Below are 26794 nucleotides of genomic sequence, written 5' to 3' on the forward strand. Positions count from 1 at the left end.
CCAGTAGGACATTGAATCCTTGTAACCTATAGATCCCCTCACTTCTGAGTGACAACAACACCCTTGAAGTTATATTCTGCCTCCACAATCAGAAGAATGCATGTAGGTGATGCAGATTCTATTGCTTCAGCCACAAAGGAGAGTAATTGCAGCCTAGTATGGGGGAAGGGTGGTGTGTGTTAAGAGCTGCTCCAGACATAAAGGATTGAGAAATGGAGGAGGTGTTGGGGAAATCAAGAGGAGCAAATAGAGTTTGGATGACTCTCTGGGTGAAAGCCTCACTCATGGTATGGTAGTAAACCGAACGTTTGCTGCTGAGAAAGGGAAACTTTTCCTGCCCTGTGTCTTTTCCTTCTAGTGGGAAAGATGGACATGTTTGAATTTATATGAATGCCTTTTGAAGAAAAACAAATATCCCAAACGGTACAAAGTTAGGACTATTAAAATGCATTATCAACTTTTAAAAATACACAATAATGTGCGAGTTAATTATTTTCCAAAAAATATAACCGCTGTGTTTGAAAATAATATGTGAAATCTGCCCTCATACGATATGACCCAATACTAGATCTCTTCTGCTGTTGAAAGGCACTTAAATTCTACTGGTGATTATTTTTCTAAATGATTAACGCTTATTGTGATTATTCTCCAGCTAATATATGTATGCAAAATGTGGCTGCAGGGATTTGCTTTTGTTAGCATATCCCCTCCCCCACCCTGAAACCTCAAGGCTCCAGATATTGATGCTGGAGAGAGAAAATGGATGTGTGTATGTGTGTGTGTGTGTGTGCGCGCGTGTGTGTGCATGCGTGTGTGTGTGTGTGTGTGTGTGTGTGTGTGTATCTAACCTTCAAGTTGATACATTGGTGATGATATGCAAACAAACAAAAAAAGATAAAGCTTTCCCTTTGATAATGCCCTTCTCAACACATTAATATCATTTTCAAAAAACTTAACAGTAAGCAGAATGGTTTAAATTTAAGTGAGGCTAGTGTTCTAAAACAGCTATACAAAGCAGTTACAACTGGAAATTTAATATAACTGAGAATGGCACTTTTATTAAATAACTCTGTGATCTTCCAGCCATGTTCTTAATCAGTGATCTCCCTGTAGCAAAATGCATAGGTAATCAACAACTCTGTCAGTAAACTTGTTGGGGGATTAAATCCTAAAGGAAGGAGCCCATAGCCCTGGAGGAAAACTGAGTACATGTTTCCCTGAGTCTTTGAAGGCTCATCTCGGTAGTCCCACTGCTAGAATGTGCTCTGTTGTCATAGCAACACCATCTCCTGCTTCATACAGGAAAGATTAGCTCTTACTGTGCAGAGGAGAGAATTTAGGGGAAGTCAGACTAATCCCTGGGTGCACTTGGAGAGAAAGGTTGGACCTCGCCTGAGGGATGCTGTCTCTGCAATGATAGAATTGGCTGCCACAGACACTGGTATTTAAGTTGAAGAGCAGAATTCACAGTAAGTGTCAGCTCCTCCAGAGTAGAATATTGATGAATGAGGTTTGTCTAAGTCTTGTTGAAGACTGTCCCATGCAGCAGTGGAATGACAGCAGGAGACTCTGATAAGACTGCCAATGTTTTCTTAGTGTAGGTGGTATTTAGAGGGTTGACCACATCAGGAACTTGAAAATTTTTAGATACTTTTGAAACATCAATCTAAAATCCTGGAAGCATATCAAAATTAGATAGGCAAAAAAATGTATTATATGTTTTTGGCGCTAAATTTATTTACCCTAGATTTTTATGCACTTAGATTTAAAATTCCATAGAGATAAAGCAAAAAAAAAAAAAAAAACTCATGAAAAAATTTTATTATTTCTAAGCAAGTGTGTTTTTCCAACACCAAAAGTAATGAGATTTCATTTTAGAAAAAAAAAATGATTTCATTTTAAGATTGCAAATGTTTGTTTTCAATAATATACACTGTTTTTGAAAATTCTTTTAGAAGCCTACAAGTGGTATAATTCTTTTAAGGTAGTTGGAATATGATAAAAAGATATTCTTTGGGGAAGATTAATTTATTTAGGTCTATGGTGCTGTTGCTTCAACTTGTCAGCATAAAGCATGTGCAATGCATAAATCTTTCAGGATTTTCTACTGCTTGTCTCAAATGGATTTTGTTCTGGGGGGGCTATGGGGTTTTATTTTGTTTTTCCCTCTTGATGTGTATTGGCACAATTTTTTCTATAATTAAAAGGGTTGTATGAATTTTAGCTTAAGCACTGGGAAACCTTGTTATGGGTTTGAAATGTTTGATATGGATATCTATTGTGGTGATATCTACTCATTGAAAACTTAATTACCTCCAAGCACACTTTAATCCACATCCGAAAATAAAAAGAATATTTCAAGAATATGTAGATTTTATGTACTGTATTAGTGATATGTAAACTGTGTGGTTTTGACGATCAGTGTGTATTTCCCTGAAAGTATATATATTTTTTGTTTAAAGTGTTCCTGGTGAAATTTGAATCATGCTGCATCGATCATGTTTTTCACTTGCTTTGATCATGGCCCTATATTTAAAATGTGTATTTAAAAACTGGGTTTTGGTGCCCATGTACAAAATCCTAGGCTACTGATGTACTACCACACTGTAACTAACATTACAGTCTGTGCTAAATATAGCCAATATCATAAAATATATTTAATTTTTATTTGAAGTATACTGGTTTGATTTACCAAATGAAAGAGATTTGGGTATTGGCTGTCAAGCAGAGCGCAGATTACACATAAACTCCTTTTCTCTGAAACTTAAGGTTAGAAGAGACCATGGGTCTTAGACTTGAATGAGCAGTTGTATTAAATGGCTACATAAAATTATTCTCTTCATATGTCAGGAAATGCACACAAAACCATAAGGGTCACAATTGGCTTAATAGCATTCAAGTTATAACTACGCAGAAAGCCTGATGCTCTTAAGAAAATGGAGACAAAGCTGGAAGTCAGGGAGCCCCTCTCAGTGAATGATTGCAAATTATTACAGCAACCTCTTTTCCAGCATTTCTATCAGTTTAGGGTAGGGCCCTTAGAAATCACAAAGAGAAAGAGGCACATCTGCTAATTTCTCCTGAGCCTCCTCCCCTTCCTTCCTCCACCCCTCCCCCCAAAATAAACTGGAGTAACTTATTTCTCTTCATTTATAGACTTTGGGCAAAAATAAGGGAACCAATGACCTTATTCTAAAAAGGGAGAGAAACTTAGGGTTCACTATATGATGTGAGGCTCAGAATGAACAGAACAGAACTGGGAGAGGAGGAGGGCTGAGTCAAAATGGGCACCACTCACTGAAATAACAAAGTATGTAAATAGATAATAATAATTGAAAGGTAAGGCAGGGATTTAGCCCATTCACTACTTTAACTGAAGTTTTTCAAGAGGTAGTCCTAACTAGTTTAAAAAAAAAGAAAACAAACAAACAAACAAAAAACCTTGTTATATCATTTAGAGTTTTCCATTTTCTGTCGTCTGGGCTTATTTCTTTTGTAAATACAGTAACGATTGAGCCAAATGCTGTCAGCTGAAGCCTTGTGGGGATTTATCACCTCCCTGAGGCAGTTTGGTTTGGGCTGCTAGAATGTCAGGGTCTTGCTTGGTGAGGAACAGGTCATATTCTAAAGCCTAATTATCTCTTGAAAGGCATTGCTTCAGGAATCTTTGAAAGAGCAAGTTGTTCTATTCTTGAACTGGTCTCAGAGGTTTGGAATAACTTGTGGGAAGTGCAGAAGTCAGTTTAAGATTAAAAATCTTCAGGACATCAAAATCTTGGGACTAGTAGGTGATCTGGAAATGATCTGAGCTTTTGTGAGGAAAGCAAGTACAGAAAAGACAAAGAGGAAGCAATGTCCTGGAAAGATCACAACACAAGCTTCTGCTAGGGAATAATCAACAAACACATGCATGGAAGGCATTGATACATGATTTTATAATGGTCAGCTATCATATATACTAAGAATAGCTTCTAAAACTACCTGGTATGGTTGATGGCTGACATGTGCATAATAATAAATATTGAAGATAAAAATATTTAGCACAAAAGGTAATACTCTGATATAAACACTTTTTGTATTTGCTTTTAAATAGCAAATTAAGGGGGCGCCTGGGTGGCTCAGTCGTTTGAGCATCGACTTCGGCTCAGGTCATGATCTTGTGGTTCATGAGTTCAAGTCCTGCGATGGGCTCTGTGCTGATGGCTTGGAGCCTGGAGCCTGTTTCAGATTCTGTGTCTCCCTCTCTCCCTGCCCCTCCCCTGCTTGTGCTGTCTCTCTCTCTCTCAAAATAAATAAACATTAAAAAAATTTTTTTTAAATCAAGTTAAGATTCAATGTTGACTGTAGAAGTTTCAATTCTATGACACATTGTTGGGTTAGAGGCCACTTTAAAGAGCTATAATGTAGCAATAATTCCTCCTTTTTTTTTAATTTTGGGATTTATGTTCATGTAAAAATATTCTCCTTAGATTCTCTAAGTTTTACTCTATATGTCTCAGGACAAGTATGTAAGATGCTAAATTTGTCTGTTTTCTTAGGATTGCCTGCAAGCAAATAGGTAGCATGATGTATGAGAAGATGGCTGGAACAGTTGTTGAAATTGGGTTGTATGTAGAAAGACCAGAATATTCATTGGGGCTATGTACTTTTGGTGATATACACTTTTGAAGGCAGATGGGAGCCAATGGAGATTTCTGAACAAAGAGTGAGAAACAAGGAGCAGGACTCTGTGAAGATGTATCCTACAAACGTAGAGAGGACAAATAGATGATATGGGCAATAGTTAATGGAAGGTGATTTGGACTGAGAACCTTAACTAGCATAGGAAAACTGAGAATTAAAGGTAGGGAACTGATGAGAAAGAAATCATAGCCATATAATCTGTGGAATTTCATGTATTAATTTATTCAACCAGGGTTTATTTGGCCACTGCTAAGATGGGTGCTAAGAATTACAGAGCAAAATGCTTATATTCAGGCATTCATTAAAAACACTCGGTCTGGTGGGAATGACTGAGAGATAGCAAATCAGAGTATCTCATGGTTTGAGGTGTGATAAAGCAAGCACAGGGGATAGACTTGGCCAATGACTGGATAGCATTAAAGAACCTTCAAACCTGGAAGTTGATGGGTGCCATTACTAGACATAGAGAAAGTCAATAGAAAGAGAGGGTTTATGAGGAGAGCAGTGACAGTAACGGAGACAGAATTCAATTTGATTTTAGACATCTTGTTTGATCTTTAAGCCTTAAAAAACAAATATTGCATTTAATTATAAGAGTTAACCTACCCATTATGTAGTTTATTTTAGAAGGTCATGCAATGCCTTCAAGTTCATAGCACCTTTAGCATTTGTTTTACTACTCTCTATTTTGTTTCCTCTGTAATATTTGTAAATAGCAATTAGAGTATGTAAAAACTTGACATGTGTTTTCATGTTGAAGTGCAACTTTTTAGTATGACCAAAAAGAAGTTTATCTTTCATTCCTGGGGTCTGACACTTCCAAAATTTAATACTTTGTATCTTTGTATTCTTCTCTTGGCATTAATATAAGATAGAAATAAATTTAATACAAAGGAAAAATGAATATATTCAGCTGAAGTTTTTTTATTTAAAAAAAATTTTTTTTTCAACGTTTATTTATTTTTGGGACAGAGAGAGACAGAGCATGAACGGGCGAGGGGCAGAGAGAGAGGGAGACACAGAATCGGAAACAGGCTCCAGGCTCTGAGCCATCAGCCCAGAGCCCGACGCGGGGCTCGAACTCACGGACCGCGAGATCGTGACCTGGCTGAAGTCGGACGCTTAACCGACTGCGCCACCCAGGCGCCCCTCAGCTGAAGTTTTGAGAAAACCACTTTTGTAAAACTTAACCCAATGAACTAGAGAAAGAACTATTTTATTGTCTTTTCTATCTGAACGATGGCATAATTTTCTATAGTCTTGAAATGATAATAGTTATAATAATAACAACAACAACAACCACCACATCAACACTTTACATTTATAATTGTTGAGGCAATGAAAACAACCCTGCCCCCTAAAGACCCCTCCATACATGTATAGAAGAAAGAGAGAAAACACTATTATAGTGTAGGGATGTACGGTGACATCAATGTGACTGCAAGGTCTGTACAGATTTTCACACGTTTATACAGGAAAGTAACATAAAGGACAATGACTACTTGTCTGTTTTCTTGAGAGATATATAGATGTACCTGATCATCTCCTATTTATCTTGTGAGGGAAAGCCTAAGCTAATTCTGGAGGCTCACACTTACAAGTCTGAATGGTCAGAAGTCCTAATGCTGCAGTGGAAAATCAAAAGGTTGGTCCTGTTACGCCTGTTCATTTTCAAGAGACTGTAAAGGGGATAGTAGGGAAGCAGCTGCCTGTCTCCTCGAAGAAAATCCATCCTTTTATCCTTGCACGGTGCACTTTTTCTATACATTATCTCATTTAATAATCACAATACTGTTAGACACACATAATTACCATTATGTTTCAGTTTTATGATTGAGGAAACTCATGGTTGAAAAGGTCAGGGAATATTTTTAAAGTTGTATAACTAACAGCCTGAGATTATCCAGCTCGCTCTTGATCTCACATTCTCATTTCCTAAATGAGGCATTGTAGAAACTCATTTTTGGATGCTACGTGGAGAGGTAATGATAAGGAAACAATCATTTTTATTGTTCTTGCCTTAGGTGTCTGTGAACACTTATAAATAAGCAGGCCATTGGATAGAGTCTGATCCAATTTTTCTGTATAATAATTATTTCATGGAATTGTTTTGGAAATTAAAAGAGATAAGTAATATAAAGAAACCTACACTGCACTAGGTGTTTAATAACTGATAAGTCACCATCACAGAAACTTATTCCACTCCAGGAAGAGGAGAATGATGGAGGCAATTGGAGCTTTAGTAAAAATAGTGCATAAGTACTCTTAAATACAGAGAGCAAACTGAGGGTTGCTGGAGGGGAGGTGGATGGGGGGTTGGGCTAAATGGGAGGACACTTGTTGGGATGAGCACTGGGTATTGTATGGAAGCCTTGAATCACTGGGTTCTACTCCTGAAACCAATACTACACTGTATGTTAACTAATGTGCGTTTAAATAAATTTTTTAAAAAAGAAGGAAAACCAATGAGTATCAAAAAGAAAAAAAATGCTGTCCTGGAGAGTCAGATCATCCATCCATCCATCCATCCATCCATCCATCCATCCATTCATCCATCCATCTCTTCACTCATTATTCATTCAGCAAGCATTTAAAACCCTTTCCCTGGGCTTCCTTCGGCACAGACACATTGTAGGAAAATGAAGAAAACCAGAAGCTGCCCCTCCCCTCAAAGATAATGCTAAGCACTTCCTTGTTATGGATTGGGTATGGGATTTAAATACTCTGCAAACATTAACTCATTTAATTGTATCAGTTATCCTCTAATGTAAATCCTAAACCTGCCCCTTTGTTCCTGTGGGGAAGCTTAGGTTGGGAGAGTGTCCCAACCACCCAACTTATAAGTGACAGACCTGGGTCTGAATCTAAGTTTTTCTTACTGCAACACCCATTCTCTTAACCACAGTTTATTCCCGCTGTTGCGCACGTGTCAAAGGTGTTATGAGGAAGGGTAGTATAAGATATAGAGCTGTCCCAAAGGACAGTGGTCACATGGGGAGGCCTTAGAAGTTACAATTTCTCTGTATAAGAACTGTTTCATGGAATTATTTTGGGAATTGAGGGAGCTAACTAACACAAAACACTTGCACGGCACTAGGCGCTGATACAGGCTAGCAGTCACTTACTTTCTGGCCAGCAGCCGGAACTGAAGTTCTGATTATTTCAATCTCTGTTACTGCTCGGGGTTGGTTTTTTTTTTTTTTTTTTCTTTCTTATTTCTTTGATTGTTTCATAGACAGTCTGTCTTCTTCACTTTGTCTAACAGTTTGAGAGATGATTAAAGATTCAGAAAACAGAAAACTTTCCCAGCATTTGACCTTGACCTTCCATGTGTATCCATTAGGGTTCCTGTTTTCTGTCTCAATTTTTTTCTAACTTAACAGAGAGAAAGGGGCTTGAATATCATGAAAATTTTTCATTTTTTCAAGTAACAATGCCACTACTGGCTAGGGAGCTTGCCTCTTTCTCTATGCAGTCTTCATTCATAGGTTTCGTTGAATGTGTGGCAGAGAAGGGTAAGAAAATTAGTGCCACAGAAAGGAAGAAGCAGTGTTTATAATCAGGTCTTCAGAAGGATCAGTGGCTCAATATCTGAGTCAAAACATTAAAATACACTGAAGGATATTCACACTTTGTAACCTATAGGAAAAAGTTTTCCCATATTGGTCCTGAATGTATATCTATGTATATAACATTACATTGCAGCCTTTTAAATCACAGGCAAAAATTCACGCAACAGAAAACTCTCTGAAGGCTGTTAACTTTATCTGTGACAGAATCACTTATAATCTCATACCTTTTAGTAAAAGCTAACAATATGATTTTAAAGTTTAGCCCTGTATAATAAATATTAATAACATTCACAAAGCAATATGAGCTAATACAATGACTTGTGAAACAAACCTAAGGTAGATTTTAAAAGGAAAATGAGAAATTGACTTTGACACTGCCTGTACCTTCTGACCTTGTCTAATAATAATCACATTAATTAGAAAATGAAAGAAAGGAAGAAAGGAAGAAAGAAAGGTCACATATAATGCTTTTCTAATGCTTGGAAAGAAGCTTAGAAATTTAGAAAATCCCAGAAGCCGTGACTTTATTAGAGAATGCTGCACATGTGTATCTTCTCTCTAGAAGTTGCTTTAAGCGAGTAGGGAATTTAAGGGTGATAACCAAGTTTTTTTTTTCTTTTCTGTAGCTAATAAGGTCTCAAGGGATGACTATCTATACCCATATCAGGAAGGAGGCATGTGCTTCTCTTAACTCTTGCCAATAGAGAATACCAGGGATCTTCTTAGCCTTTAGTTCTTTAGTCTGGTCACCATCCTACACAGGGGGAAGTGGGGAGAAGAAAAGGCCCAAGACTTTGATTTTTCCTTTCTGCACTTTTTTTGCTGCAAATTCTCACACTATTTTCCTTAAGTTCTCTTCAGATTTCTTTAGAGCTTAAAATTTTAACCTGTTAATTTAGCATTATTTCTTCTTGACCCCAAGACATGGTTTTCTTAGTGGCCCCTCCTCTCTTAAAGCAAATGTCATAGGTTTTTTTTTTTTAAGTTTCTTTATTTATTATGAAAGAGAGAGACAAAGAGAGAGACAGAGAGAGACAAAGAGAGAGAGAGACAGAGAGAGAGAGAGAGCTGGGGAGGGGCCAAGGGAGGGAGAGAGAGAGAATCCCAGACCTGTTCCACTCTACCAGTGCAGAGCCCAACATGGGACTTGATCTCACAAACCTTGAGATCATGACCTGAGCCTAGATCAAGTTGGATGCTTAAACAACTGAGCCACCCAAACGACCCACAAATATGGTTTTTAACCGGTCAAGAGAAAAAGCAGTACTGGGACTAGCATGATATTGTTAGTAACTTTCTAATTTTAAATATCTTAAGTATTGGGTTTTTGTTTTTTAAGAAATTATCAGTTACAAGCAAATTATGTGTTAATGGACCTGTGGTTTAAAATTGGGTCTTTAGGGGCGCCTGGGTGGCACAGTCGGTTGAGCGTCCGACTTCAGCCAGGTCACGATCTCGCGGTCTGTGAGTTCGAGCCCCGCGTCGGGCTCTGGGCTGATGGCTCAGAGCCTGGAGCCTGTTTCCGATTCTGTGTCTCCCTCTCTCTCTGCCCCTCGCCCATTCATGCTCTGTCTCTCTCTGTCCCAAAAATAAATAAACGTTGAAAAAAAAATTTTTTTTAATAAAATTGGGTCTTTAATCTGGCAAATATTTACATTATGCTTTCTCCATCATAGAATATTTTTGGTTATCAGACAAAACTAACATGTGACCTTTGCCAACTTAAGGTGTTCTCTGTACCCATCTCTAACGTTTTAGAGACTAAATGAATCTCTTACTGAGATTCCCCCTCATACCAGGGCAAAAGTTTGGTAGGGTAATTAAAATATAAAATATACTTCTGACCAAACCTACTTGAACAATTTTGGCTCAGAACTACCTCAAATTCTGGGTTGTATCACTGTCACAGTTCATGCTTCACATGGTCCTTTTGTTGTGTATTTACCCCAGTGAGATATCTAAGTTAGAAATACAAGAAGATTCCATTAACTGATGCAATATACTTATTTGTCATTGCCCTGCAGCATAAGGAAGTGGGAAGCTCAGACTTTGACCTTACACATATTTCCCTTGGAATCTCAGCCCTCTACCTCCAATGTAGTTCCCTCATTTATCTGCTAAAGGTCTAAGAACCTGCCTCACATGTTGCTCTATTTCAAAGTTCAATAATAAAGTAAGAAAATTTATTAATAAAATATTACACAATTGTTTTAAATATAATTCATGTTTAAAACATTTAGACTTCCTAGAATCACTTCCATCACCAATATATTATTAATAAAATATTACATATTCATTTGGATACATATTCATGAGAACGTGTTTTTAAAGTACAGAAATCTATAAAGAAGGAAGGGTCTCTTATTCTCTACTCCTAATCTGCTGTATTCCCAATAGATAATTTCTGTTAACAATTTGGTATGTACTTTTCCAGAAAAGATAAATAGCTAAATGATAGCCCGTTCAATAGATATCCTTTTAAAAGAAAGGGTCACCAAAATTTTGAATTTGGGTTTTATTTTTATCATTTTGAATCATTTGTTGGAAAGGACATTTTGTCAATGATTTGCTGAAGTTGTCATAGATTTTATGTTGTTTTTATACGAGCTCTTTTATACCAGTACTACAAAAGACATAACAATTTACAGACTAAAAGAAAAGTGGAATGGGATTGACCACCACCCATCTTTTGAGAAACATTATTTGTGGCAAGATCTCTTCTCTTCTGGAATGACAAGTAAATACACATCTTAACGTTATAAATACAGAAATGGATGCTAAGCCAAATTAAAGACTAGCTCTTAGAATATTGGTCTGCAAACGTCTGCAGAGCTGAAATGTGTAAATTAGAGATTCACTGGAGTCTGCTAGCCAAAAGCGAAAACGAAAGTGCTTACAGCTCGCTAATTAATGCCGCATGTCCAATTTGATTGCAGAAAAAAGAGCCACCGAGGCCTATGGGAAAAAGCAGTGGCCTGGCAGTCAAGAGACCTGAGTCCCCTTCTATTCTGCTACTCAGTGTGGGACCATCCTCTAACAAGCCTGTCCTTTGTCCTTAACGCAACCATTTAAAAATAACGGTCATATTCACCACCCTGTTAACTTCTCAGAACTGGCAATAAAACGGGGGCAAAAGAGAGATTGAGTTCCAGAAAAACCATGATATAACTCTAATTTATTGCAGAACTGTTAATGTTCTTATGGCTGTATTGTTTAGGTATTTCACAAATTCTTAATGAGTTTCTACCACGTCAGGCTCTTCGAGGAGCACTTCGTGGGCCTCAAAACTATTACTGGTGCATTACAAGATGAAGTGCTGGGTTTGAAACCACAATTTTATGCCTGTAGAATTTAATAATAAATAAATGGGTTTGTATTTTGTACGGTCTGTTTCAAGCTTTGGTGTTTGTTTTTACAAACTATTTGTGCGTGACAGATTGGAGATAAACAGATTGATTCTTCATCACACATGCTTTGAGAAGCACTGTAGTTGGGAATCGGAGCTGTGGGTAGATAAAACGAAGAGCAAAAATTGACCTAATCACTGCTCCTTCAGAGCTGGAGGTCCTGGGGGAGACCCAGATATTAATCCAGTAACCGTATCTAAGTGATTATGTTATTCAAAGTGAAATAAATTGTTCTCCTCAACCACGCTCCTCCTCTCTCCTGTTCTCCTCTCCCCCCCCCACCCCGCCGACTCTCTCTGCCTTCGCTCCTTCTCTCTCTGCCCTCCCTACTCCTCTTTGCCCATTCACCCCTTATCCCTCCTCTCCCTGCCCCTTGCTACCCCTTCTGTCCCTACTGTCCCTACTGTTCCCTTCATTTATTTTCACCTACTCTGAATTCTGTATCTGAGAACCTTTATCAATCTATACGGTAGAATAAATAATTACCTTGATATCAATCATAGTCAACAAGCAGAGCTCTTCAAATATTCCAGTTTGGGGGCAGTATATGTATTTTCTTTCTGATTACTATAGAGTATGTGCTTACATCCCTGTGTGTTTCTTCCTCTCTCCTTTTCTTCCTTCCTTTCATCCTTTTAGATTTATTTATTTAAGTTTATTTAGAATTTGTTAAGCCCCTAGTATGTGGCAAGCATTGTGCTTTGCATCCCACTATATCCCTGCCTCCTATTCCCTATTCCTACCCCTAACATGAAAAATCAGCAAAAGTAATAAGAACTGGAAATAAAGATTCTATGAATATTTAACCTGGGCATGTGCTATCTTAGGATGTGTTCTTGTATGTACCCTTTAGAAAAAAAGAGATACTATTAAGATGAAGCACGTAGAAGTTGAAATTCAAAGCCTTTATCATCAACAATATAAATACAATTGGCATGATTCCTTTTTGAATTCCAGAAAACTGTAGGCAAACTACAATGTCACTTAAGTCATTGCTTTCCTTTGCCTTTAGGATAGGATTCTTATGATAAAAAGGAAAAAAGAATTTATTTTCTGAGGCATGAAATCACTCAATCATAGTACATTTTGCACTGCTTAGTAACAGCTGTAAATAATAGCTGAAGTGATTTGTATGTGAATAAATGTGAAATTGTGCCCTGGTTTCATCCATTAACTTATTTTCGGTTGTTTTGTCACTGTTGACCACTGCAGATTGGTCAGTACACCTTGGTGGCTGCAGGAAGAAGGCACATTTTGGGTAAAAATATATCTCAGTAGAATAAGATAAAAAAAATTTCCATGCCTTGGTTCAGTATAATCCAGAAAATAATTTTCAATCCATATCTGCAAAGCATCTGAAAAAATAGAGCATAGCATCTGAAAAATAGAGCATAGTATCTTATAGAAAGATACTATCTTATAGAAAGGTCTCTGCCTTCAGAGACCATACATTTCTTTTTCCAAGGCTGGTATCTGCACCATCACCAGAACAATTGGATGACATGAGATTATGTCCTAGAGAGGTTTGTGGGAGAGGGAAAAGGACAGTGGCTCTGGACTTAGCTTCCTTGAGTGTGAATTGGGCCTCGGGCCTTGTGGTACCTTGAAGAAGTCATTCGATCAAGATCCCAGAATATGCCTCTCTGATAGTAGATTAGCTGGGCCTGCTTTGAGGATTAGATATAATGAAATAAGTACCCAGCACATAATTTTAAATTATTTTTAATGGCAAATAGCACTAATTCAACAGTGTACTTCTTTGTATCAGTTACTTCAAATAATGAGGACAGAAGGGAGGTGTCAGTTTTTATAAGAATGATGTCACAGTAAAGGAGACAGTGATTTAAGGAATGCAAGGATAGGAAGTCTAGAACAAGCCTGGCCATGACTTAGCCTTGGCCTTATTGAGTTATATACAGGATTATCATGCAATTTAATGTCCAAAGCAAAACACATTTAGAGTCAAAGGGGGGATAATTAATAATTGTACTGATGCCAAGATGTGTGAAGCCAACCTGCCACATATGTAGTCCCTCTGTTGTATACCTTTTTTCTGTGTCCATCTGTTACCTTCACTCCAGCCTCTGGCTTTCTTTGATGAATTCAGCTTGTTCACATTCCCTGGCAACCTCTTCAGTCCAATGCTCCCTTAATGGTTCTTACTTTAGCTGTTACTAACCATGTTAGGAGTTTGGGCTTCTGAGATTTTTGTTATGCACAGGGATTGTCTAGAAGTCTTGTTAAAATGCAAATTCTGGGGGTGCCTGGGTGGCTCAGTTGGTTAAACGTCTGACTCTTGATCTTAGCTCAGGTCATGGTGTCAGGGTTGTGGGTTCAAGCCCCACATTGGGCTCCATGTTGGGTGTGAAACCTCTTAAATAATATGTGTGTGTGTGTGTGTGTGTGTGTGTGTGTGTGTGTGTGTGTGTAAAAACCCATGATTTCTGATTCAGTAGGTTTGAAGTAAGGCTTGAGATTTAATAGTTTTAACAAGTTCACAGGTGATTTTGATGCTGCTCATCATTAGCCCACATGCTGAAGAGAAAGCTGTTAGTTCAAATTCCAAGAGATGGAATTTTTTTGAGCTACTCACCTTTCTGATTTGACCATAGTGGTTGTGGCTTTGAACTCTTATGGTATGTTGGTTCTTTGGTCAGGTGCCTACCTTGGCAGATTGAGGTAATATGGCTCAAGACATATGGCTACCAAGACAGTAGGTAGGGTAACTTGTTCTTGAAGGGAGTATAGAGAGGAGATTCATACACTAAAATGATATGTTCAATGTAATTAGTTGTCCTGTTTCTTTTCATGGAGAGCCAGAGGAAGGAGCTTGAAAAGGTGCCATCAGCACTGGATAGCCCTCTAAACCAGGCCAGTCAAAACTCAGTAAACATTTCCTCTCTGCTAAAGTCAAGAAGCAATGGCTTTCAAACTAGAATCTACTGTGCTTTATCCAAAGCAAGATTTTATGGATGGCCATGGTTGTGTAACATTAGTATAGCAGCATGAGACATTGGGGACAGGGAGTTTATTTTGAGCAGCTCTTGGCTAATTAGAAATAATCACACTGTTAGAGCTCTTATCTTGGTATTATTCAGAGAGTTTAAATTGGTATGGTCAGTACAGAAGTTTAGAGAAATTGGTTTTTTTAATGGTCAACCAAGATGGATTTTTAAATTTTGATTTCAGGAAAATTCAATGATTTGCTATGATAGAAAAAGTATTAATGAAAATAAGCACATATATCACTAATATAAAAAGAATATAATCATTACCTGGGAATCCTTTCAATTCTGAGCTCATTTTTATTTTTTTCAAACTCATTCTGACATTACCTCCTGCCAATCCTTTTACTACGAAAAATAAAACATCAGCAAACCCAAAATGTTTTCTCTTCTTCTTTGACTTTTCAAAAAACATTGTTTCTACTTGGTGACTTGCTATATATACATATATGTATGTATGTATGTGTATATATATATATATATATATACACACACACACACACACACACACACACACACCACTTTATACACAAGGCGTATTTAAGCAAAGTCCACATTCTCCATGAACATTCAGAAAAATATGACAACTATGTGTGAAAAGTTGGTGTTTAATATCAAAAGTTTTGAACTATGCAAAGCAACAGGTTAGAAAACAGGATCAATGGAAACAGCGTTCCGTGAATATTGGTAGCAGTGGGTCTGTGAGAGCCTGTGCTCTAGAAGGAGGATTTGGGGCAAGATGGCCACCCTGATGTTGCCCAGGCTGCTCAGGTAGAGTTGACCTAATTCCTCAGCCATCCACTGTTTGAGAATTTGCTTGGTTTCAAACTAGATGATGACTTTGAGAACGTTCATGGTTCTCTTGAGCCATAATCTTCCTTTCCCCCCAAATCAGTGCTAGGACTACCTATTGGTTATTTAATTTGGTATTAACAAAATTAAATATTTAAACTGGCTCAAGTATACTGAATTTGAGAAATGTAAAGTGTGGAAACAAGTCTTCCATCTTTACTATTTGTTAAGGTCTTGCAATTAATATAGCCAAAGCAAGGACTATTTCTGTTATTGAAAATTGTTCACCTTTTATTCTTGGGTGGTGACAAATATCCAAATGCTATGTGGACTCATGATGTGTAGTCTAGGATTCTGCGATTATGAAAGCATTTCACTATCAAAGTACCTGCTTTACAATTTCCTCTCTAGCAAGTGAAGTGTTTGCTTTTTTTTTTTTTTTTTTTTTTACAGAGCACTTTATTTTAGAGTTGAGTTAGTAGTTCTTTCTTCCGTTCTGCCCATTTCTTCTGTATTTATTCACAGTCCTTTTCAACTTGGCAACTAGAAGTATATATGCGCCTTATGCGCTTATGAATACTCATACACAGAGATGAAGCCATCCATAGTCATTCAAATTCAGTCATCCTTTCCCATGAATGTGGCCATTGGCCCTTGTCTGTCGTTCAGTTATGCTCTCGCAATCTGTGTGATGGGAAAGATGGGTGTGGGAATGTTAGTGGTATCAGAGATTTACTTACCCTTTTGGGATGGGAGTAGGACTCCTGGCTTCTTTGTGCTTTGAATAAACTAACTGTGGCCTGTGAGTAACACCTTACTGATTTTTTTTTTTTTTGTATATTGACGTATAATTGATATATACCATTGTATTAGTTTCAGGTGTGTAGCATAATGATTTGATACATTTGTATATCATGCAATGGTCACTATGATAGGTCTAGTTAACTTCCATCACCACACATAGTTTCAAATTATCTTTTCTTATCATGAAATAAAATCACTTTTCAAATAGAAAAGCAGCAAATGTGTTACTGTTCTCTTTCAAGAGTAGGACTTTAATTTTCCATATCCTCCAAATACTGATGTTAATGTTAGCTTGCTTTTATCTCATGTATTCATAAATTGTGTTATTTTTTCTCCTATTTATTTAAAGCTTTAGCAAGTTTCCTAAAATGATATCATTTGATATCATTCAGCCCTGAATGTCAAATACAGTTGTCTTTGGTTATAAATATCGTGTAATTGGTCAGCTTGTACTTATAATCATGGTGATATTGAAAGTTCATCTGCAGCTATAAAAACATCAGAGCTACTCAGTTTATGCTAATTGCAAGAAGGGTAGGCAGAAGGTCTTTGTTACAGAAAGAAGAAGGTGGTAGCAGGCTATTCACTGTGATTTCTGATTTTATGAAGTACTACAAAACAGGTAACCTCAGGTGACATCTTTTAATTTAGTGTCTCTAAGAGCTCCCTAAATCCAAAGTTAACTTGCCCCCCCCCCACCGCCTCCCCAGAGCATATTCCCTGTCTTTTACAGGCTCTTCTCTTCACAGTACCTAGACAGGTGTTTCCTGCTGAGGTGTAGCTACATGATTTAGACAGACATTGTTCTGGAATTAAGGATCGGGTGTTTGATCCTATATTTGTCACTATCAGTGTGACTTGAGCAAGTTCTCCATTTTATGTTTATCAAGCTGTTTCAATTAGTAAAACTGATAGTGTTATTTTATTCCTAGATCTGTTTTAAATATTGTAAATATTTAAATATGTAAATACCAAAATGATTTGTATAAGTAAAATGTATAATGATTAAAATCAATTGATATTATTCAGATGAATCTAGAATAAATTAGTCTTTGTTAGAAAGATATTAGTACTTTCACAAGTGTCTAAATAATAATGCTTTATAATTTGCCACCAAAACTCTTACTGGCTTAGAATCCTTTAAGATGACCAATAAATTCCGTAATACCACTGTTACTGATGATGATGGATTTCAGCACCAGAGGTAGAAATCGTAAAGAAAGTTTGGTGGAAATCTCTTGGGTATCAAACAATGAATTGACATTAACAAGGAAAAAAGAAATCACAGAACATTTGCTATAATACTATCAAAGATGCTAGAAAACAGAAGTCTTGAAGCCACAGTAAGGCAAATTGTATCAATTGTGATCCAGTCTAGAAAATCGAGGCCATTACAGGTTACTCATCAGAAAAACTTAATACTAGGCACTATTTATAATGGTGTGAGAAGAGCTCAAAGGCTAAACAGAGGATAGTAAAGCAATATAGGAATTAAAAGCAGAAGGAAGCCACTGCTACAACTAGAGGTGGAAAAGTTGAGAAGGAGTTGGTGTTAGTAGAGCCCAAGAGCCAGAGGACCTACCTGGTTGCGTGAGATTCACAGAAGATACTTCCTGGCAGGATTTAGGATGTGGAGAAGATGCATCCTGAGCTAGAGACCTGAATCAGACAGGATGTGTATATAAAGTGGGGGCAGGGATACCCAGCCATTTTCTCTTTCTCCCATCCTCAGTCTTTGCCAGCATCTCCCATCATTTGATCTAAGCCATAGAACAATAAGCAAAGAAATCTAGGAAATGGTTTGCAAAGAAAGGGGAAGAAGAGATCAAACCAGCAAATGACCAAAGTGTAAGATGGAACGTATGTAGAAGCCTTTCATCGTCCCGTTTTAGGATTTGTTCATTTTTTAGATCTAAGAAGTGCTTAGTGGCTCCGGTTTCTTGCCATCTCAGGATGTTGTGGATGAGAGCTTCACTTTCTTTGTTGAATAGTCCTGGCTCACCCACTGTACTAGGGAGAGGAACTTACGGGGTTAGGAGGGCTTAGGAGAAAATACCGTGGAGCATGCACTCTAACCATCAGCCTCTAAGTTACTCAAAAAACATGGGCATTAAATAGGTCTAGTATGGTTACAAGATTTCTCCCTTTACACACACTCCCGAAACACATTATACTTCTTCACCTGCTTGCTAATGGCTGAAAATATCAAGAGTAAAAGCCTTTCGTTCCACAGAGATAAGATGTTTAAATTACAAGTGCCTGGCTGAAATGATTTTTTTCTGTGGGGAAATTTCAGTCAAAGATCAATCAACCAATCAATCAGTCACTCTCTTCCTCAGTAACATGACTTACAGAGAACCAGTGTGCACACAAATAGCTGGAAGATTGACCATGAAGATGGGAAGAGAACATGAGGGACCCAGAGGAAAAACTTGGAAGTTTTTGACAATTTTTCCTAGAATAGTACTGTTTACCTACTGTATTAGCAATGCTAACAATGATTGCAGCACATGCGAGCACACAGGTGATATGCAGCTCTGCTTTAGGGGCTGAGTAACAATTCTTGATTTCATAAACACGCACTTGACATTGGTAAAGATCTTCTTTCCTAGGAGTTTGCTAGTCAAAGTAATTGAGGTGATCTTCCCTGAAAGAATGCCTTTAGTTCTGCAGTTACATATTTCCATTCACTCTATGGGGAAAAAATCCTATTCTTTCCTGAGTCTTTTAAAAGTGGGGCCACACTGGCAATAAGTGCTCTTGGTTATTTGTTTTGATTAAGAGAGAATATTTGGCTTGCTGGCATCTTTTTCTGAAAATGTCCTAAAGATTTATTAAACGGGATTAAAATGGTAGATCAGTCTTACTAAAATCAGATTTAATATTCTCTTGACATCAAGAGTTCCTCCCACAATTGCGTATGTCACCAGTTAGTTGTTGGAGATGAGCTACATGAATTTCTCACATGTGGCCCCAAAATTCTCATATGAGAAATGCTTCTAGATGGCTGTCCCTTAAGATAAATTAAACCAAGGTTCCTGTGTTTTGTTGGGGGAGAGGTTTTTAGTGCCCAAGAGGATTTTCATTTTTAACAGTTTCCCTGGAAAATTCAGAAGCAATTGAAGTTTGAGAATCACTGATAGGTACCTATCATATGAAATATGCCTTGAATAATTTTGAGTGGTGTTACCTATCGCGAGGCACCATAGAAAATCCTTTATGTTTGTTTCTGTGTTCGTTTCAGATTGCTGTATAACAAATTATCACACCCTTACCAGCTTAAAACAACAGCTATGTCTCACAGTTCAATATGTCAGAAATCTAGGCAGCCTGGACTGGGTTCAATGCTCAGGGTATCACAAGGGCAGAATCAAGGTGTCAGCCCGTCTAGCCTTTAAAATAGGGACTCTGGTAAAGAATCCACCTCTAAGCTTATTCAAGTTGTTGGCAGGGCGTAATTCCTTGTCGCTGTAGAACAGAGGTCCCGTCCCTGTTTCCTTACTGGCTGTTGGCAGAAGTCTCTCCCAGCTCTCTACAGCTGCCTGCATTCTTTCTATGTGACCTCCTTCATCTCCGGGCCATCAGTGGCAAACCGGAACCCTTTATGCTTCTGCTTACTCACCAGAGAAAGCCCTGTGCTATTAAATGCTGATGGGATTAGATCAGGCCCACCCAAAGAATCTCCGTCTTCAAGATCCACTGTACTGCGTGACATTTCTATAATCACAGGAGTGATATCTCACCATGCTTACAGGTTAGGGGAATTAGGGTATAGAATCTTGAGGGAGAAGGCACTATCTAGATTCTTCCTACCACAGTGTCCTGTGTACTAATGCTTTCAATGAGTAGCTCAGTAACATATATGAGGACGTAAAAAGATGTGATTCTTTTTAAAATTTTTTAGGGGCGCCTGGGTGGCGCAGTCGGTTAAGCGTCCAACTTCAGCCAGGTCACGATCTCGCGGTCCGTGAGTTCGAGCCCCGCGTCGGGCTCTGGGCTGGTGGCTCGGAGCCTGGAGCCTGTTTCCGATTCTGTGTCTCCCTCTCTCTCTGCCCCTCCCCCGTTCATGCTCTGTCTCTCTCTGTCCCAAAAATAAATAAAAAACGTTGAAAAAAAAAATTAAAATTTTTTAAAAATCCTATGTTTTGAGCAACATTAAATAGATATGTGATTATGGCCTCCTGTGGTTACCTAGTTCAACAAATAGTTATTGAATATTTACTATGTGGCAATCATAAATTCATAAAGGAATAAACTAGATCTTTCCCTTCAATACCTCACATTTCATAATTAAACATCTCTGGAGATAGAGGAACTTCTTTGATATTTTGATAATGTGTCAAAATGTTTTCCCATATACTGATTCTGTGTAACTTCTAATCTTTGATCTTCTGACAGGTAATAAAACACATTAATATTTTTCAATTTGATTCAACCATATTTCTCCTCATAATCTCTGACAGTGTTCTTTTCAGGTTTAGAATCCTCTTGTTCTTTGAGTATATTTTATCACATGATTTCAAGTCCCTTCCACATGTAAGTTATATTTTTAGTACGACATAATCAAGTCACTTAACATTTCTGTTCCTCGGTTTTTTTCAGAAGTAAAACAAATATTATGCATTAGTTAACATTGTTTTTTCCACGTTAAGAATTATCTTTGGCTAAACTAAGTGAAAACAATGCAAAGAATGGGAAGCTAATGGAGAGGTACTGGAATTTCTGACAATCACAAAACAGAGGTAAAAATTAAAAATAGCCTCAATTTTAGAGAAATGGTGATAAGTCCAGTGATAATAAGTTTTGCATTTTCTTTCTAGAGGTTAAGATAAAAAGACCTAGTTCCAATGACGCCCTTTTTCTGTCTCACAGCTCCAAATTGTTCTAAGGTAGGAAGGGATTATGGCTTCTAGAGCCTATATGCATATTAGGAAGGTATCATCTACCTAGGTTTCCATCCCAATGGGTGCTTGGTACACGCCATCATTTGGCTGCTAAAACACACACATACATACCATACCAGTGCACATCACACATCACATTAACTTTGTCACATAGCCAAAGATAATCCTGTTGAAAACTTACCACCTGTTTCACATAAACCTCAACCAATCTCATTCTTCCCCAAATGGAATGAAATCTAAGGCCAGCTCTTGCACTCAGAGATGGTGTTGGGGAGCCCCAGTGTCTCAGGCCAGATTACCCATGGATGTTCATTTCTTCTTTACTTGTGTAACCATTGAAATTATGTAATTAATGGACTAATTAGTATATTTATCTACCATCACCACACCATATATACACAATGGGAATAAAACTTCCGGATGCCTGGGTGGCTCAGTCAGTTAAGCGTCCGACTTCACCTCAGGTCATGATCTTGCAGTCGGTCCCTGTGTTCGAGAGCCCTGCATCGGGCTCTCTGCTATCTCCCTCACTCTCTGCCTCTCCACCCTCCCTCTCCCCGTCCCTCTCAAAAATACATTTGAGAAAAAAAAATTAAAGAGACAAGAAACGTGTTTTATTTTTTTTATTTTTATTTATTTATTTTTTTAATTTTTTTTTCAACGTTTATTTATTTTTGGGACAGAGAGAGACAGGGCATGAACGGGGGAGGGGCAGAGAGAGAGGGAGACACAGAATCGGAAACAGGCTCCAGGCTCTGAGCCATCAGCCCAGAGCCCGACGCGGGGCTGGAACTCACGGACCGCGAGATCGTGACCTGGCTGAAGTCAGACGTTTAACCGACTGCGCCACCCAGGCGCCCCAAGAAACGTGTTTTAATCTTCAGACACTTGACAGCAAAGAAATCCAGATAAATACTGCACTCCTAGTTTCTGCATCTGATTCCAAAGCCAAAGATAGTATCACTAGCCAGCTCCACTACTCATTCCACGTTTTCCTTTCTTTAGCTGGCAGTTGGATTACTTGGAGTATTTTCCAGGTCAGATATCGGAAGGGAGGCAGGGGAGATGAGATTTTATCTCTACCTATAAGGATTACCTTGACAGTATTTTCCTTTTGGCAAAGTAAAATGAAAAATGCTTCAGTTACTCGTTTGGGCCTATCTCCCAACCCATTTTCTTTTTTTGATACCTTTCATTCCCTTGGTATTCAAGATGAGTGACCACGGCCCATACATAGCTCTTCTTTTACCTGTTCCCGTAGTGGCCCGCGTGGTGTGAAACGGTCACTTGTCTGTCTGTTTTTCTGGAAGCATCCTTCTTACAGGCCAACAGAACGTAGAGCTGTAGAGAAGAGTTGTGAGAAGTGTCACTAGCATCTCAGAAAAGCCTTTTCGGACCGATGCTGTGGCTAAGAGAGAGGCAGCCCCAAGAGTCAGTAGCTGGTTTAGAGCATATATCACATCCTGAAAGGCAGCACCTCAGGCTCAGGTTGTATCTTTCAGTGGCATCACGGCTGAGTTTTTTGTGTTTATGTTTGTAAGCATTTTTTTTATGTTTATTTGAGAGAGAGAGAGAGAGCGACAGATCATGAGCAGGGGAGGGGCAGAGAGAGAGAGGGAGACACAGAATCTGAAGCAGGCTCCAGGCTCTGGGCTGTCAGCACAGAGCCCAACATGGGGCTTGAACTCACAAGCTGTGAGATCATGACCTGAGCTGAAGTTGGATGTATAACCGACTGAGACACCCAGGCACCCTGGCATCATAGCTGAGTTTTTTAAATAATAGTTTATTCCATTATTTTATAAGGTACATAGTTTGTCACTAATGGAGTAGAGAATAAGAATAATAGCTCCATGGGAAATCTTCCAGTTGTTTCATTTATTTTAGTATGATGTGATTTCCTTAATTAAAATTAATGTTGTGTGGGCAAAAAGAGTGGTATGTAAAACATTATGAAGTTCATATGTGGTGGTGTTGAAGGAAGAATGAGTGAGTAAAATGCAGGCCCAAGTCAAAAATAAGTGTCCATTCTGTTGAGGACAACTAACTACCCCCTCTAATTAGAGGCGTCTAATACAGTTGCTCTGCCCTGAACTATTATGAAAGGTCTATCAATATCATCCTTCCTTCACCTTCTATTCAAAAGTCCTTCAGACATTCCTTTTCCAAGTATCTATACCATTTGACTACAGCCAAAGAGATATCATTAAAAACAACCTCTGAATATCTTTGTTTAAAGAGAATATATAACCAGACTTATTGCTAAAGGTCCTGTCCTTTTAGTGGATTTCATTCTTGTTTGGGCCTATCCATGAAAGCAACTGTACCATTGCAGAGTGTTACAGGAAACCAGGCTGACATTTTTCATTCCCGATTTTTCAAAAAGAATTTCATTTAAGACGGGAGACAGAGATTTACAGAAGGAAATCTTGTATGGCAGATTGTGCTCACACGGCACTGGGGCATGAACAGGCTTGTATATTACTTTCACTCAACAAAGCAGGGCTACTGAGAATGCATAAATTTAGCACCGAATGAACGAGGTGGTGCTCAGTTGGTAATGGCCAGTTGGATAAAGAGTCAGAGGCTGTTATCAAAAAGTAAAGTTACCCAAGGAAGAATGCAGTGCCCTGCACTAAATCTTGTTCTTTACTGAAAGAATTTCTCTGGTTGGAGATGACCCCAAGCTCCATGCCCAATCCCGAATGGCTACAGATCTAGAGTGCCATTTCAACTACTTTGTCTTCATGAAAGCCAAGTGGAAAAGCCACTCTCATTACAGTCTAAACCAGATGAAACCTACTTGATGATGTGCCTTCTTCTTAGTGATAAACAGGTCAAGTTTTAAGAACTTCTCCTTCACTGGGGAGGGGGAAAACTGAATCTCTCTGTTACTTTCTTACCCTCAGTATTGGTTCTATCATTTTATTTATTTTTTTTTAATTTTTTTTTCAACGTTTATTTATTTTTGGGACAGAGAGAGAGCATGAACGGGGGAGGGGCAGAGAGAGAGGGAGACACAGAATCGGAAACAGGCTCCAGGCTCTGAGCCATCAGCCCAGAGCCCGACGTGGGGCTGGAACTCACGGACCGCGAGATCGTGACCTGGCTGAAGTCGGACGCTTAACCGGCTGCGCCACCCAGGCGCCCCGATTCTATCATTTTAAAATCAATGCCGTTTAATATTTTAGTAAGAGTCATACCTATATATACACACGCGTATATTTATTTACATTAGTAAACTCCTTAGTGTGAATGCTTGACTTCAAAATGTAGCATCATTTTTTGTACATGTTTAAGATAGCATTACTAGGAATGCCTGAGTGGCTCAGTCGGTTAAGCATGTGACCTTGGCTCAGGTCATGATCTCATGGTTTGTGAGTTCAAGCCCCACATCAGGCTCTCTGCTGTCAGCACAGACCCTGCTTCAGATCCTGTCCCTCTGTCTCTCTCTGTCCCTCCCCCGCCCTCGCCGTCTCTCTCTCTCTCTCTCTCTCAAAAATAAATAAACATTAAAAAAATAGATAGCATTATTAAATAGTATATAATGTAGATTATAGTTTTCAAATGCAAATAAAAACAGACAACTGCTTTTGCTGATTATCTTTTCAAAGATGTTTGTGGTGTTGAGGACTTGGAAGTGCAGGACTATTGTAACGAATGATTACAATTTTTGTGTATAAGAAAACAAAAGATAAAACAGGGCTGTTTACTGAAGTTAATAACAGTAATATAGAGGATGAGTAAAGTAGAAATCAAAGAATGGAAAAGTCATCAGAAGGATTTGAAGAAAGGAATTGAGAAAAATGAAGAAGGAATTTCTAGGTGACAACTGCAAATGGACAAAGGGTGATAAAGGCAAGAATGTGTCAGAGTCTTGGGCTAGGGGAGGGGTGAGCTGCCCAGCAAAGGATCGATTAATTGATCGATCGATCACCTATGTATCTATTCATTTTTGTTTCAAGTTTTTATTTAAATTCTAGTTAGTTAATATATAGTGTAATATTGGTTTCAAACGTAGAATTTAGTGATTCATCATTTCAATATAACACCTAGTGCTCATCACAACAAGTACCCTCCTTAATACCCATCACCTACTTTAACCTGTCCCCACCCACTTCCCCTCCAGGAACCCTCAGTTTGTTCTCTATAGTTATTAGTTTCTTATGGTTTGCCTCCTTCTCTTTCTTTTTTCCTTCTTTCCCCTATGTTTATCTATTTTGTTTCTTAAATTCCACACCTGAGTGAAATCATATGGTATCTTTCTCTGACTGACTTGTTTCTCTTAGCATAATACACTCTAGCTCCATCCACATGCTTGCAGATGGCAAGATTTTGGCTGAGTAATACTCTACTGTGTGTGTGTGTGTGTGTGTGTGTGTGTGTATGTGTATATATGTGTATATATATATATATATATGTATGTATATATGTATGTATGTATATATGTGTGTATATATATACATACATATATGTATGTATATATGTATGTATGTATGTATGTATATGTATGTATGTATATATGTATATATATACATACACACACACACACACACACACACACACACACACACACCTTGATCCATTCATTAGTCAATAGACATTTGGGCTCTTTCCATATTTGGCTAATGTTGATAATCCTACTATAAACATCAGGGTGCATATGCCCCTTTAAGTCAATAATTTTGGATCTTTTGGGTAAATACTTAGTAGTGCAATTGCTGGATCATAAGCTAGTTCTATTTTATCGTTTTCAGGAACCCCCATACTGTTCTCCAGAGTGACTGTACCAGTTTGCATTCCCACCAACAGTGTAAGAGAGTTCCCTTTCTCTGCATCCTCAGCAACAACTGTTGTTTCCTGTGTTGTTAATTTTAGCCATTCTGACAGGTGTGAGGTGGTATGAATTATAGTTTTGATTTGTATTTTCCTGATGATGAATGTTGAGCATTTTTTCATGTATCTGTTAGTCATTTGTATATCTTCTTTGAAAACTTGTCTATTCCTGCCTTCAGCCCATTGCTTAACTGGATTGTTTGTTTTTTGGGTGTTGAGTTTGGTAAGTTCCTTATAGATTTTGGATACTAACACTTTATCTGATATATCATTGATAAATATCTTCTCCCATTCTAAGGTTGCCTTTTAGTTTTGATAATTGTTTCCTTCACTTTGCAGACGCGTTTTATCTTGATGATGTCCCGATAGTGCATTTTTGCTTTTGTTTCCCTTGCCTCCAAAGACGTGTCCAGTAAGAAGTTGCTGTCACTTATGTCAAAGAGGTTGCTACCTGTGTTCTCGCAAAGGATCCATTTAGACTGCATCACTTGCTTCATGTTTTAGAGTAGCCCTAGGGTGCTGTGGTATAAGATGTAGATAAATCTATGATTTCACTCATGTGGAATTTAAGGAACAAACAGATGAACATGGCATGGGAGAGAGAGGCAAGCCATAGAACAGACTCTTAACTATAGGGAACAAACTGAGGTTGATGGAGGGGATTGGTTAAATGAATGATGGGTATTAAGGAGGGTTCTTGTTGTGATGATCACTGGGTGTTGTATGTAAGTGATGAATCACTAAATCCTATTCCTGGAACTAATATTACACTGTATATTAACTAACTGGTA

At 38.2% G+C, this 26794-nt stretch overlaps 1 protein-coding gene across 7 annotated transcripts in view; it reads left to right on the forward strand.

Moving 5' to 3' along the window:
* NOL4 (nucleolar protein 4) overlaps positions 1 to 26794 on the forward strand; it is a 428346-nt gene that overhangs the window by 179116 nt on the left and 222436 nt on the right. Inside the window, exon 1 of one of the 7 annotated variants that reach the window (XM_040479128.1) lies at positions 1359 to 1469. The exons of the other annotated variants lie outside the window; for them this stretch is intronic. The gene's annotated coding sequence lies outside the window, so the exon portion shown is untranslated. Of the gene's footprint in view, positions 1 to 1358; positions 1470 to 26794 lie in introns of those variants that run through there. 7 annotated transcript variants of the gene reach the window in all.

The sequence above is a fragment of the Herpailurus yagouaroundi genome, unplaced genomic scaffold (assembly GCF_014898765.1).
Source record: "Herpailurus yagouaroundi ecotype Mexico unplaced genomic scaffold, PumYag 142, whole genome shotgun sequence".
Classification (NCBI taxonomy): domain Eukaryota; kingdom Metazoa; phylum Chordata; class Mammalia; order Carnivora; family Felidae; genus Herpailurus; species Herpailurus yagouaroundi.